Raw genomic sequence first — 14,391 nt, 5'->3', positions numbered from 1 at the left:
CTAGAGCAATGAAAAAGAATTTCATAAGAACGTAACAGACAGAGGTATGAAGGCTGAGATCCATGTATGTCAAGCTCGTGTCTCCTGACAGTCATTCATACATTTATTATGAAAAAAGACTGTACCCCAACATCAGAACAATAAGAGCCATGTTGGGTGACCCAGTTCAGTTGTAGAAAATGAAGCCATCAAAGTTGGTTTTAGAATGTTCCCTTCACATGTGTTATTAAATGTATTTATTTCACCTACAAGGTTTGCCAGACTAACAGCTCCATTGAGAATGCCAAATTCCCAATTGCACCTGAAAATTACGCTGAAACTGCAAATGGCCATGAACTTCCTAGGTTGTTAAATAAAATACAACCTAATAAACTGTTAATTTTTTTAGCATTCAATTCTCACAGTTAAAAATTTCTTTACATTTGCTATTGCCTGTTACGGATAAGAACTATAAAGTGTGTTGAAAAGCAGGTTACTGTCAGAGTTGAAATTCATTCTCTGCATAAGCCAATTAAAGGCATTTTCACAAACTCTAGAACACATAAGTATGTCAGTTTGTAGGTGGTTATACCTTATCTTTTCAATGAGACTTTCAAATTACTTTAGTAACCATAAAGTAAATGCCAAGAATTTAAAAAAATTTTTTTAATGTTTATATATTTTTGAGAGAGAGAGAGAGACAGAGCATGAGCAGGGGAGAGGGAGACACAGAATCGGAAGCAGGCTCCAGGCTCTGGGCTGTCAGCACAGAGCCCAAAGCGGGGCTCAAACTCACGAACTGTGAGATCATGACCTGAGCCAAGGTCAGACACTCAACCGACTGAGCCACCCAGGTGCCCCTGTAAATGCCAAGAATTAACTTTAAATATGTAAGTACATGTAAACACAGGAACTACATATTGATGTGCTTTTGGTATTTTTTTAAAACAGTTGTGAATCTGTTATAGTTATGACTAGCACTTCTCAAGTTATGCAAATAGTTAAGAATAAACATGTCTTAACTTAGTCAAAACACTGATCCCTGTGACACTCAGATACCCGAGAATCTCCTTCCTAAGCTCCATTTGATGAAAATAAAAAGGCCCGGTCAGGTTTACAAACATGGTAAGAAAGCTATTTTTTCTTTTCAAATTTTTTCTCAATATCTTAAGGAGCAGGGAAAGTAAGTAGATAAATAATATTGGGAAAGAAGAAATAAAATTGTCATTATTTACCAATAGTATGATTATGTATATAGAAAATTCAAAATAATATGTAGAAAGTTATTATAATTAAATACAAGGTTAGGAGATTGAAAGGCTAATCACAATTGTTGAAGCTGAGTAATGGACACATGGAGGTTTTTGACACGATTCTATTTTTTTGTATGTTTAAAAATTTCCATAATAAATTTTTGAAAAAAAAAGAAGTGAATTTCCTGGATAAAGGTTAATTACAATAATCATTTGAATCTACATACACTAGAGACACAAAAATAAAATTTTTTAAAATATCATTTATAATAATACCAAAATATATCAAATACCTAAAAATAAATATAAGAGGGGGTGCCTGGGTCGCTCAGTCCATTAAGTGTCCCATTCTTGGTTTCGGCTCAGGTCATGATCTCATGGTTCTTAAGATCAAGTCCGCGTCAGGCTCTGCACTGACAGCACAAAGCCTGCTTGGGATTCTCTCTCTCCCTCTCTCTCTCTGCCCTTCCCTACTTGTGCTCTTTCTCTCTCTCTGTCTCTGTCTCTCTCTCTCTCTCAAAACAAATAAATAAATTTTAAAAAAAGAAATAAATATAAGAGACTAAAAAATCTCTAAGCAGAAAACTATAAAATAATATTGAAAAGAATTTTAAAGATCTAAATGCCCATAGGATAATTCTTGATCAACTCAATAGTCAATATCATAAAGATATCAAGTCTCCCTAAAATTATCTATAGACCCAATGTAATTTCAATCTCCGAACAGTTTTGTGGATGTGCGTGTAACTTGACAAGCTGATTTTAAAAGTATTATTAAATTTCGGGGTGCCTGGGTGGCTCAGTCGGTTAAGCGTCCAGCTTCAGCTGGGGTCATGATCTCGCAGTTTGTGGGTTCAAGCCCTATGTTGGGGCTCTGTGCTGACAGCTCAGAGCCTGGAGCCTGCCTCAGATTCTGTGTCTTTTTCTCTATCTGCCCCTCTCCTGCTTGTGTTCTGTTTCTCTCTCTCTCTCAAAAATAAATAAACATAAAAAAATTAAAGAGAAAAAGTATTATTAAATTTCTATTTGAAAATGCAAAAGGCCAAGAATAACTGAGATAAAGAGGAAATATCATTGGATATCAATGATTATTATAAAGCTATAAAATTAAGATGATATACTGGTAGTACAAAGGGTGGACAAATAGAACAACTGAAGAAAATAGAGAGCTCAGAAACAGATTGCTGCATGTATAAACACTGATCTATAATAAAGGTGCCACAGCAGAGCAGTGGAAAAAGAAGTCTTTTAATGAATGTTACTGGCATAACTGAATATCCACAGAGAGAAAAATTATCTCTACATGATGTTGTAGACAAAATCTATTCCAAATGGTTTGTAGATATTTATGTGAATGGCTGACAACAAGAACAACAACAACAACAATAATAATAATAGGCATAGGATATTTTGTGATGTTAGGGAAGGAAAAGATTTCTTAAGCAGGTCAATAAAGAAAAGGATGATGAATTAAACTATATTAAAATTAAGAAGTTCTGTTGATTGAAGAGGGAAAAAGCACTGTCAAGAGTGTTTAAATGTAAGCCACAGTGTAGAAGAAAATATTTTCAACAATTTAATCAAATAAAAGTTTATATCCGAAATATATATAAACTCATAAAAATCAATTAGGGAAACATACAAACAATCCAATGAAAAAGACGTAGGACATTTGAACAGGTATTCTTAAAAAAGAATATCCAAAGAATCAATAGATTTATATAAAGGTGCCAACCTCACAATGAGGTACCACTTTGGTACAGTTATCAAAATGCTTAAAGCTAAAAACAACTAATACCAAGTGTTAGCAAGGATATGGAGCAATAAGAATTTTCACACACAGAAATAATATCTAGACAAGTCACAATTCATTGAAAGATGATATTGTGGAAATTACTTTTAATGCATCATGGACAAGAAACAGAAACAAAAACCTTCAGGGGTGCCTGGGTGGTTCAGTCGGTTAAGCATCCGACTTCAGCTCAGGTCATGATCTCGCAGTTTGTGAGTTCGAGCCCTGCATTGGGCTCTGTGCTGACAGCTCAGAACCTGTGCCTGCTTCGGATTCTGTGTCTCCCCCTCTCTCTGCCCCCCCACACTCATGCTCCGTCTCTCTCTGTCTTTCAATAATAAATAAATGTTTTAAAAAATTTTAAAAGAAAAAAGAAACAAAAACCTTCAAAAAGTCATAGAGGATAGAATGAGAGTCTTAAACATATATCTAACTTCAGAAAAATATGTTAGAAACACAATACTTAAAGGGATACGGTCAAGAATTTTCCAAAATTGAAGGAATACCTGGGTCCCAACATAAATAAAATAACTCCATGCCTCATCACATGAGAGAAAGCTGAAGAATATCAAGGATAAGGATAAAATCGTAAAAGTTACCAGAGGAAAAAACCAACCTACCAACCAAAGAACAACAATTAGACAATATATTTCCCCCTCAGCAAAAACATATGCCAGAATACAATGGCTTTCTTAAATTTTAAGGAGGAAATCAGTAAGCCTGCAGTTTTATACCCACCTAAACTGTCATAACCAGATCTCTTCAGACATCAGAGACTAAAAGAGTTTAACACTCACAGATTCTCACAAAAAGATAATTATTGAAGTATATACACATCTTCTATGAAAATCAGTCTCCTTTGGACCTTCATTCCCCATTTCCTTTTCCATTATTCCTGAAACACCTTGTTTATCAAGCAAATAATTCTGTCTCCAAACCCTTGATATATTTACCTTGTTTTTCTTTTCCTGAATTCCTCTGGATAATAATCGGTCTTGTATGGATACATATTGCTTGTGTCTCTGCTCCTGTGTCCAGAGTACTGGATACTGTCAAAAAAAATAGTAATAATAATGAAAAAAATGAAATATGCTAATTAATCCATGTACGTTACACACAACTGGGGTTTTCAGTCTCCTTAACATTTCATACATGTACACCAAGCATCTCCACTGTACATTCCTTATATTACTTATTCCAAACTTCTTGTTCTCTCCTCAAGTCCTTCATTTTTATTCTCTTTGCTGTGAGCAAAATTGCTTCTCAGGGTAGAACAAAAAACAAATAAAGAAAAAAGACATTAAACACCTCAACTTATCTATTTCTATGAGGCCTAAATCAAAAGGAATACAATTGAAGGTGCATCTTTCTGTTATTGAAGCTACTAACACTGTTTAATTCCCTAGTAGAGAAGTGTTTATGATTTCATGTGTGCTCTATGCCACTATCATCACATATATAAATAACTCTAGTGATAATACTGTACTTTTATCTAGAAACAAAGAACTCCCACAAATATTCTCACTCTTGGTAGTTTAGGTTTATAATCTTTAATCATCATACAAGGAGTGATTTGCCTAAAATCACATAGTTATTTACATGCAGAACTGAGAGTGGAATCTGTGACTTCCATTTCCAAATCCAGTCCTTTGTTCAGTGCTGCCGCTATATGCCAAAATATGCTAGTATCTTACCCAAATCTTTAAGGACAAAATAACCCTGCAGGTAGTGTATGTAGTTTCCTATTAAAAAAAAAAAAAAAAGGTCGTATTAGGGAAAATGTTACATTACTATACTAACCATTTCCCTTAGTAAAAATACCGGTTTGATGCGACGATACCAGTGAAGAGGTATTTATCAGCTGCACTGCATGTTTGTCTATGTACCCCTTTCACCCCAGTAAAACCCTTCCTCCTATTCGATATTTCTTGTCATCTTTGATGCCTACAGCTATGCTTGCTCATTTACAAGACAGCATCAATAGGTCTACTAGTGAAATGAAGAAACTCCTTGCTCCCAAGTTGTTGGTCTGCGTCTATTGTGATAAACAACTGGAAAATTAGAGTAACAAAATACTGAGTTATGAGAATCAGGACTGCACCAAAAGAAAAGAATGTGGCTTTGCCACCATGAAGACCTGGTTACAGATCCTAGATAGGAAATTACTAGCTACGTGTCCTTATGCCATAATCATAAGTATATAACCATTTCACAATTATATTCAACATGACAGGCATGGGCTAAACACTTCACCAAAATCTATCAGGAAGTCAAAATACAGCTGGAATCAACATGCTGATTGTTGCAGTATGTCTGACACTGGCATTTAAGTGTCCCGGACTTCTTAGGTATAAATCAGTACTATTGTTAGCATCATTTGGTGGAAACTGAGGCTTAGGGAGGTTATGTTGCCAATCAGAATGTCCAGAATCCAGATTCACAGGTGAGAAGTTTGCCCCAACCCCCGTGGTCTTCACCAAGAGTCTGAAGACATGTGGTGCAGGTGCCAGACCTGATCCACAGCACGTTTCATTATGCCCGAACAATGCTTTTAAAATGAAAACATCTCACTGAAAATCTGGATTTCTGGTTTCTGAACAACTGGAAACGCGTGCAACAGTGAGGTGATATTTGAGCCCCCAGTTAGCTGGGGCTGAGTGTCAGCTGCCACTTTGGCCAAACACGTGCTCACGGGTCCCCACCACTCCACAGTGTACACCCACCCACTTCGTATACCGACGTCACCTGCCAGACTCCTGCAGGCATCAGTGGTCAGAGCCCCGTACATTCCCTCCAAGCAAGGAGTGGTGTCTGAGTCTTATTTCACAATCTGATCAAGTGGGAACGTCGAGGACTACTGCACACTGCTAGGAGAGATAAGTTCAACAATGTACATTGATGCATCAGATAATGCTAGCCATTTAATAAGTAGTAACAATTACTGTCTTTTTTATTAATAAAAGCATGAAAATAAGTCAATTTTTCAACCAAAGAATCAACAGTAGCATCTTGCAGAGACTATTATTTATACCAACAGCAGCCAATTAATTTAAGTTGAAAATATGCTGATCTTTGAAACGTTTTCTAAGCTAGCTTGTTTTGAAATAAACAAAACAAACCAAAAATGAGCCAACAAAAAATCCACACATTTATTGGGTATGTTCTATGTGCAAAGCACCCTGTGACATGGCCAGTATCCTCAAAGTTTTTGATCTAGGAAGTAGAAATAGATCAGCAGCTCATCCTAGACAACAGACTATGGACGTGCAAAAAGTACCTCGTATTTATGTACATACTTACATATTTATTTAGACCTCATCTTTTGCCACCAAGTATGTCCATAAAGACTATCAGGTGAAAATTAACAGGTAATCAGAGCCAAGCAGATTTAAGAGAGGTCAAGCTGAAAGTGAGTAGAGATCGATACGACCTACAGAGAAGGTGGGCAATTTTGGTTCAGGAAGTGCTCATAGCCAAAACTGAAGGAAAGACACTGTCCATGCCAGGACTCAGAGAGCCCAGAAGATTACAAACTCACCAGTGGCTCAAGAGCAAGCCCAACTTTCTTGATACTAAGATCTGAGAGAAAAATATTCTTGCAATCAGGCTTTTGGTAAGGACTTGCTGTTGGAGAGTTTGCCTTGATGGTTTCTGGAAGAACTCTGCATCGCCGTGTCAGGGATCGGCACACTTTTTCTGCAAAGGACGAAGCAGTGAGTAGTTTAGTCTCTGTGGGTTATCCAACCTCTCTGCAACCACTCAACTCTGTGTTTATAATGTGAAAGCAGTCACGGGCAATATGTAAGCACATGGCCTGGCTGTGTTCCAATAAACCTTTACGTGTGAAAAGAAACAACAGAACGGGCTCACTCATAGGCTATAGTTTACCAGCCTGTGCTCTGTGTTTTCAACTAAAAGCAGAGTTATCAACAGCAAAAAAATATTTTTTCACAGTCATCTCAGTGAAAAATAAAAGCTATTTTTCCGACTGTTGATTATTTCACGGAGCTGATCACCTAAGCCTCACGGCTTGGAGCAGGATGTAATTAGCATGTCAAAAATCCTATACACATTAAACAGTGGTACTTGTTGCATTCTGCAGATATGCTGGCTGTTACTTACAACCTTACAAGAAGGAGTGACTGAGATTGGGTTGCTCATGGCTCAGGTGGCCATGCAGAGTGGGACAGGGCAGGGCCTATGCCTGCTGCCACTCAGGGAGTCTGGAGGCCCCCAGAGCTCACGGCAAGTGTGATAACATAATGCACCTTCCAAAGAGACCTACAGAGATCATTAATATGTGTCCTCGTGTGGCAGAGGGTCACTGGAAGCGGGGTTCACGATTTTCCCCAAAACTTCTGGGGAAGTCAGAGACCTCGAACAATGAAGATTTTGTTGTGTTGTTTTTTCATCAAACTAAAAGTGACTAAAAATGCCCCTCATATGTATACCCATTCCTCCTTCTGAAGAGTCAAGAGTAATTTCAGAAAGCCATACTAGTGCGTCTCAATCCAAAAGGCTCATGTTCTCTGGTCTCTTCACTAAAAAGAAATTCAAAAAGTGCTGTATGTGAAAGTGATCATTCCAGTGCCAGGCACTTAGTAGTCACTCAGAAAATCTACTGAATGTGAATCTGTATCTTCACAGAGAGGCAAAATTAATTTCTGCTAAACAAAATTACTGACACACGCAGAGAATGAAGTAATTAATCGAGTTTGGAGATGTCACGGAAGGCTTCGCGGAGGTTTCACTTGAACGCCGTCTTCCTGGAATTAAACACGCACCAAATGGGCAGACAGCAAGGGAGTTAGCAAGGGGCACAGGACGCTACTGGTGGAAGAAACAGCGTGGGCAAAGGCATGTGGCATAGGGAAAATGGAAGCTTCTAGAACGGAAAGCACTTTTGTTTTGGTGTGAAGAAGCCACGAGAGACGAACTAGAGAGGCAAGCGGGACACCATTCAGTTAAAAGGAATGTTGAGGCAGAAGACCAACAGTGGGGGCCTCCATCCAAGAGCTAAGATTCTGCGGTAGACTCATCTGAGGAAATGACTCAGTGATCGAGGTGCCTGCTCTTGCTTGGGGCCCCGACCAGAGAAATAGAACGGATGGGCAGCAGGAGTACCCACAAGACCGGTGGCGTAGCTCTGAGAAGAATACATTTTCTAAATCACATGAAAGGAGGCCCTGCAAAGCAAAGAGGGAGACGAGTCGGTGTTCTTCTGGCACCAAAGATCTGAACACAGCATCTTTCAAGAAGCCATTCAGGTGAAGGTCCTCAGGCTCCCTGTCCTCTTGAACCTTCACCAGGTGTGGGAATGAATCGCAGTAAACTGTACTTTTCTTTCCTGGAATAAAAAAGTGGTGGGTGGGGGTGGGGGAAATGAAGGGAAAAAAAAAGTCTCCCTTTGTTTTCTTCACTTCCCCACTGGGCCCTCCATTCATTAGGCATCGGTTCCACTTGCTGGTGCTTCCCTGAAGCGGCTACCGTGGCTTTTGCCGCTGGCCTCTGCTACAACACAAGCAGCCTGCAGCCCCACTCTGTACTGGCTTTTATAGAAAGGCCTTCTCGCCTTCAGAAAACACACCGTTGCCTGATCCAAATGAGAAGAAGCTGCCTTTTAAATAACGCTAAGACTTCCAGACAATAATCACTCTAGCACTTGGAAGCAATGCTTGTGTTTCGTTGTGATCTCTTCCTAGGTTCCTAGACCTCAAACTCCACAGGGAATGTCACAAATTCACATGTTATCTCTGAAAAATAGATTCAGCACTTGCAGCTCTGAATTACCTAAAAAGGGGTGTAGGGAGAAAAAAAAAAAAAAAAGAAAAACAACATATTCATGTAGCCAGACAGCTCCCTGTCAGTGACACGTACAGGGAAGCTTAAATTGTAAGTTCCTCTAGAAAAAGGGTGAACGTTTTATATTAACAACTTGCCTTCCAGATCTTTTTTTTTTTGTTTTTTTGTTTTCCCTTTTGGCAGAGAGCTGTAGGCTAATCTTTACCTATTCCTTTTTCTACCATAGAACTTGTCAACCGGCAAAGTAACACATAAAGAAGAAACATACATGTACAGTAAGGTGTCCTAGACAGTGTGGCACAATGAGACGAGTCAAGAGACCGAGATGGGTTGGAAGACTGCCACTCACTGGCATGGTGACCTGAATGTGTACTTCAAAATCCCCGAGGCTCAATTTCTTATAGTCATCAATAGCTCCTAAGTTTGGGGAGACTGAATTAGACAACGTGTCGATATAGGTCCTCCGAGAAGCAGGTGTCAGGGAAGTTCATCAGGGGACACATCTGTGAGGTAAAGTGAGGCAAGAACAGGTGGAGGCTGAGAGAAGCGTCAGACCCAACGGCAGTTGGGCCCCTGTCAAGGAGAGGGAGGAAAAGACAGGTGAGTGGAAGAGTTTCGATGGTAGTTCTAAGAAAGTGCAGCAAAGCCGATGGGGAGAACTCTCTATCTCCCAGCAACAGAGCTGCCTTGGCCACCCTTCCGTGCCTAGTTGTTGGCTAGGGGCAGCCCTTGAGAAGTGTGGCCTTGTGATGCTGTAATTTATAAAAAGAAATATATATTTGCTCTTTGTCCCTGTTTCTGGCACAAAACTCCTAAAACCCTTGGAATTTCCTAAGCGATTCCGTAAAGGTGTCTTTTGTTACGTTAATGGAGAGGCTTTTGGAATGTCCCTGGGTCACCTAAGGTTGGGGGCAGGGTCCCAACCAACCCCTTGATTAGAAGTTTGGAACTTTCAGTCCCACACCCCCCAGGGAAGAGAAGGTGACTGGAGATTGAGATCAATCATCAATGGCCAATGATCTCATCAATTATGCCTATGAAATGAAACTCCATTAAAACTCCAAAAGGACAGGGTTCAGACAGCTCCTGGGTTGACAAACACTTGGAGACTTGGGGAGAGTGTCCTTCACCGGAGTGTCCTTCAACCATACGTGGCCCTTGCATTTCTTCCATCTGTCTGCTCCTGAGTTATTTCCGTTTATAATAAACCAATGACCTAGTAAGTAAAATGTTTCTCTGAGTTCTGTGAGCCCCTCTAACAAATTAATCAAACCCAAAGAGGCAGTCATTGGAACCTCTGATTATAGCCTGTTGGTCAGAAGCGCAGGTAACAACCTGGGCTTATGACTAGTGTCTATAGTGGGAGCTGTGGGGACACTCTTGCCAGACAGAGTCCTTAACCTGTGGGATCTGACACCATCTCCACGTCAGAATTTAGTTGAATTGTAGGATGCCCAGCTGGTGTCTAAGAATTGCTTGGTGATGTGGAGAAACCCTCCCCCACGCATACATTGGAATTAGTGACCAGACCCTCTCGGCCTCTATACAAAACTAGTGACAGATTTCAGACCACAGCAGCTGGGGCCAGACAGTTACACTCCCTGGGAAAGGCGATCAGAGAGATGCACCCTCAACGGCCACCACCAACTGCATACAAAAGCATTTTGCACAGTAACTGGCATACAGAAGACAATCAACAAATACATTTTTCCCCTTAGATGTCAGACATTGTGTTCATAAGCTGAATGAAGGGTATAGTTTTCCCCAGTTCCAATCAAATTTGAGACGTAAGTTGACCTTCACTCGCCAGAATGCAATACACAAACTGGTAACCTCTCGTTCAAATTTGGAAAAGGGATGCTTCCATCAGAGACACGGAGGAGAGAGGAGCGTGATGGCTCGCTTAGCACTCTTCCAGTTCTCATCCCCACTTGCTATTAAGAGCAGAGTTCTTGGGATAACAATGCCAGGCCCAGGTTCATAGGTCAGGGGACAAAATGCTTACAGCCAGTTTACACAAGCTTGCAACACGACCAGCAAGCTCTTAAGCGATAAATTCCTGCTCTTGTAGTTTCCACATGTTGCTAAAACATTTCATGCCCTGACACCAGTAAAATCATCTGCTGCTTCGGGTCCTCAACCTCTCAGCTACTATAGCTTCCAACACAGGAGACCTCAAACTTCGGCCTCTCCTTCTTACTGATGAAAGTTTTCCTGTGAAAATAGGAGGCTACACTTTGTGCCCATATAGCGTTCTACTAATAAAACGCCTTCGTATAGGAAGGTACAGGTAATGTGTATCTGCACACAGACTTGGTTTCAGGTATCCAGGAGTCCCATGCTAGGCTCTGTCTAGCTTTTGACCTTGGGGACATAATTAACCTCTGTGAGTCTCAATTTCTTCATATACAAACTTGAAATAATACTTTCTTATCTTGAAAATCTGTCACAAAGTTCAGAGACAATACACGCAAACCACATAGTCCAGTGTCAAAAACAAAATAGGTGCTCAATAAATTATAAGTAATAATATCTTTCCTAGCCTCTAAATCATAGGAAAATATACAGGAAAAGTGTTCGTATATGCACTATACAATGCCATGTAAGTTATTTAAAAATGCAACAGTAAACTTCTTTAATAATTAACACCATTCTAGTTGCTTAGTAAGTATATGATTATGGGTTGATAGCTTAAAAGAGTGAACATAAAATTTTAAATAATGATAAATAAACCTCATAACACTGGAAGTAGGGTTTTTCTCTCTTTTGACTCACCCCCATGGCACACACTTACTGAATTCCACATGTAAAATTAGAAGGTAAATGCTACCAAGTATTTGCTACCATTTGCTTCATAGCATCTTCCAGATCAAAGTACTGCTAATCCTTACACACCAGGAGCAGAGCATCAGCGTTAGATATTTTTCCTACATCTTCTTTAGTATTTTCTTAGTTTATTTCATACTTTGATTTCGCATGCCTCAGTCCAAGTATACACTCCTTTTCAACCAAATTGACTTATTCCTTCCCCTAGGAAACAGGGCCTTCTCTGAAATGTATGGATCCTCTCCTGCCAAGAAGTGAAAAGTCTTCCTATCTTAATCAGGTCAAGGCCCCTCCTTGCTAGGCCCAGAGGTTACTCAGCAGTAGCTGGTACAGAGAATGATTCCCGCTCTGCAACTGTCTGTTACCATGGAGACATGCTAATTAGTGAATGATGAGAAAGCAGAGGAGTCCAGGGTCTATAAAACCATGAGAAAGAAAGGGAAATGAATGGAAAAATATGGATGAAGAGAAATTAGGGTATTTTATGGGGCAAACTGTAAGTAAAGGAGTCCTGGAATGATAGGATCAGAATAAAGAAGAAGAGGGTTATGAGGAGAGAATATCAATGACAGAGATTCATAGGTTGTAAGTTTGAAGAAATGAGGGGTAGAGACTGTAGCTTAAGAAAAGAAATAGAAAACTGCCACCGTGCCAGGTACAAGTCATAAGATCATAGCATGTTAAAAGACCTGAATTTTACAGGTGTTGAATGACAGGATCATTTTTTTCTGAAGGGAAGGAAATGTGACATTCAGGGCCATCAAAATAGATTGCAAATCTCTGCAGACATTTCTCTGCTATAACTCGAATTCACATTTGCCGATTCAACATACTTTCAACAGGGTGGTGCGTCAATGTGCCAGTGCATGGGATTTCTGTCCAATTCTCTGAGCCAAATGTGCCCTTGGACTTCTATATCCAGACCTCCAAGGAACAACAGCATAGAAAAAGAATTTAGCTGAGGGTTTCAGAAACTGTTTTTTAAAAAGATAATACAGAGATAAAACGACAATACTGAAGGGCATATGAGTACTCATACATCTTGGGCATTTTGAAAACTTGACTATGTGATAATATCTATCTTCTACGGAGATAATTTCAGATTATACTAACATAAATATTTTCTATTTTGTTCATTTTACTATACATTATTTAATACACATTATTGCCATACTACATTTGATCTGTTAATACATTTTAAAAGAGATATATTATGCAAATGCAAAGATATTGTTGAAATTCCAATAAACAGAATAAACAATCTACCCATGAAGGCCAAGGTGTTATGACCAGAATTAGCCCAAATATGAAGGAAGAGAATGAACCCATTGTGTTAACTAGAGAAAAGTCATGTAGTTCGTTAGGTGTGTCTCATGTGCAAAGTTAATCTCATATGCCCTTGTACATGAACAAATTCACAACATTTCAGACCTTGGAAATTTCCCCCTTGATATTGGAATTTATAGTAAGAAATATATATTTGGTCTTCGTTGCCTTTTCTGGCACAGAGCTCCTAACACCCAGAATTTCCAAGTGAAGAAAACAACAAAAGTGTCCTTTGTTATGTTAAAGATGTAACTTTTGGACCTCACCTAAAACTGGGGGTTGCCAAAAGAACCAAGCATTTGATAAGAGGGTTGGAGCTTTCCATCGCCCTCCCCTGGCCCCCGGGGAGGAGAATGGGACTAGAGATTGAGATCGATCACCAATGGCCAATGCAGGTGCTGGGAGAGTCGTGAAATGGAAGAGGGCTTGGAAGCTCCACGTTCTTTCCCCACACCTTGCCCTTGCATTCCTTCCTTCCTTCCTTCCTTCCTTCCTTCCTTCCTTCCTTCCTTCCTTCTGTTATGGAAACCATAACAGAAATTATGGTTTCATAATAAACCAGGAATCTGGTGAGTAAATGGGCTTCCTGAGTTCTGTGAACCACTGCAGCAAATGTATCATAGCCCAGGAGGGGGTTGTGGGAACCTCCAATCTGTAGCTGGTTGGTAGGTCAAAAGCACAAGTGACAACCTGAACTTGATACCTGCATCTGAAGTGGTGGTGGGGAGGAGGGGGCAGTCCTGTAGGACTGAACTCTTCACCTGTGGGATCTGATGCTGTCTCTAGATAGGTAGGGTTAGGAGTGAATTGAATTGTAGGATACCTAGCTGGTGTCCAAGAACTGCTTATTGGTGTGGGGAAACCTCCCATCACCACCCACACACAAGCACACACATACTCATCAGAATTAGTAACAAGAACCTATTACCCTCTACCTTGGATTTCTTCACCCTAAGTTTTCTACAAGTACGGTCTATCCACATTGTCTTCCATTTTACAGATTTCTCTCATCCTTCAAATCCAAATCAAATACCATCTTCTCAGGAGAGGCCTGCCGAGACCTTCACAGGTAGTTAGCACTAAGTACCATTCTTATGGACCTGAAGTGCTTTGTACCTGCCTCTCTTATGGAGTTTCATTCTTGACATTATGTAATTCCTGACATTTTGGCTATTTGTTTCAATAACTCTATCTCAAGCTATAAATTCCTCAAGGATAGAGACTATATTTTATGCACCTTATATTCTCCAGTATTCCCAGCACCAAGCACGGGGCTTAGAATATAGCAGATACTTGCTCAATATTTATTGAATAAGTATTTATAGTAAATTACAACCAATAACTAATTTTTATAGTGATTTAAATTCTACAAAAGGCTTTTGTGACACTAGTGTGTGAGCTCCTTAAATGTCC

The sequence above is a fragment of the Panthera pardus genome, unplaced genomic scaffold (genome assembly GCF_024362965.1).
Source record: "Panthera pardus isolate Hobbes unplaced genomic scaffold, ASM2436296v1 HiC_scaffold_1, whole genome shotgun sequence".
Lineage (NCBI taxonomy): Eukaryota > Metazoa > Chordata > Mammalia > Carnivora > Felidae > Panthera > Panthera pardus.
Note: the sequence above shows the minus strand (reverse complement) of the source record.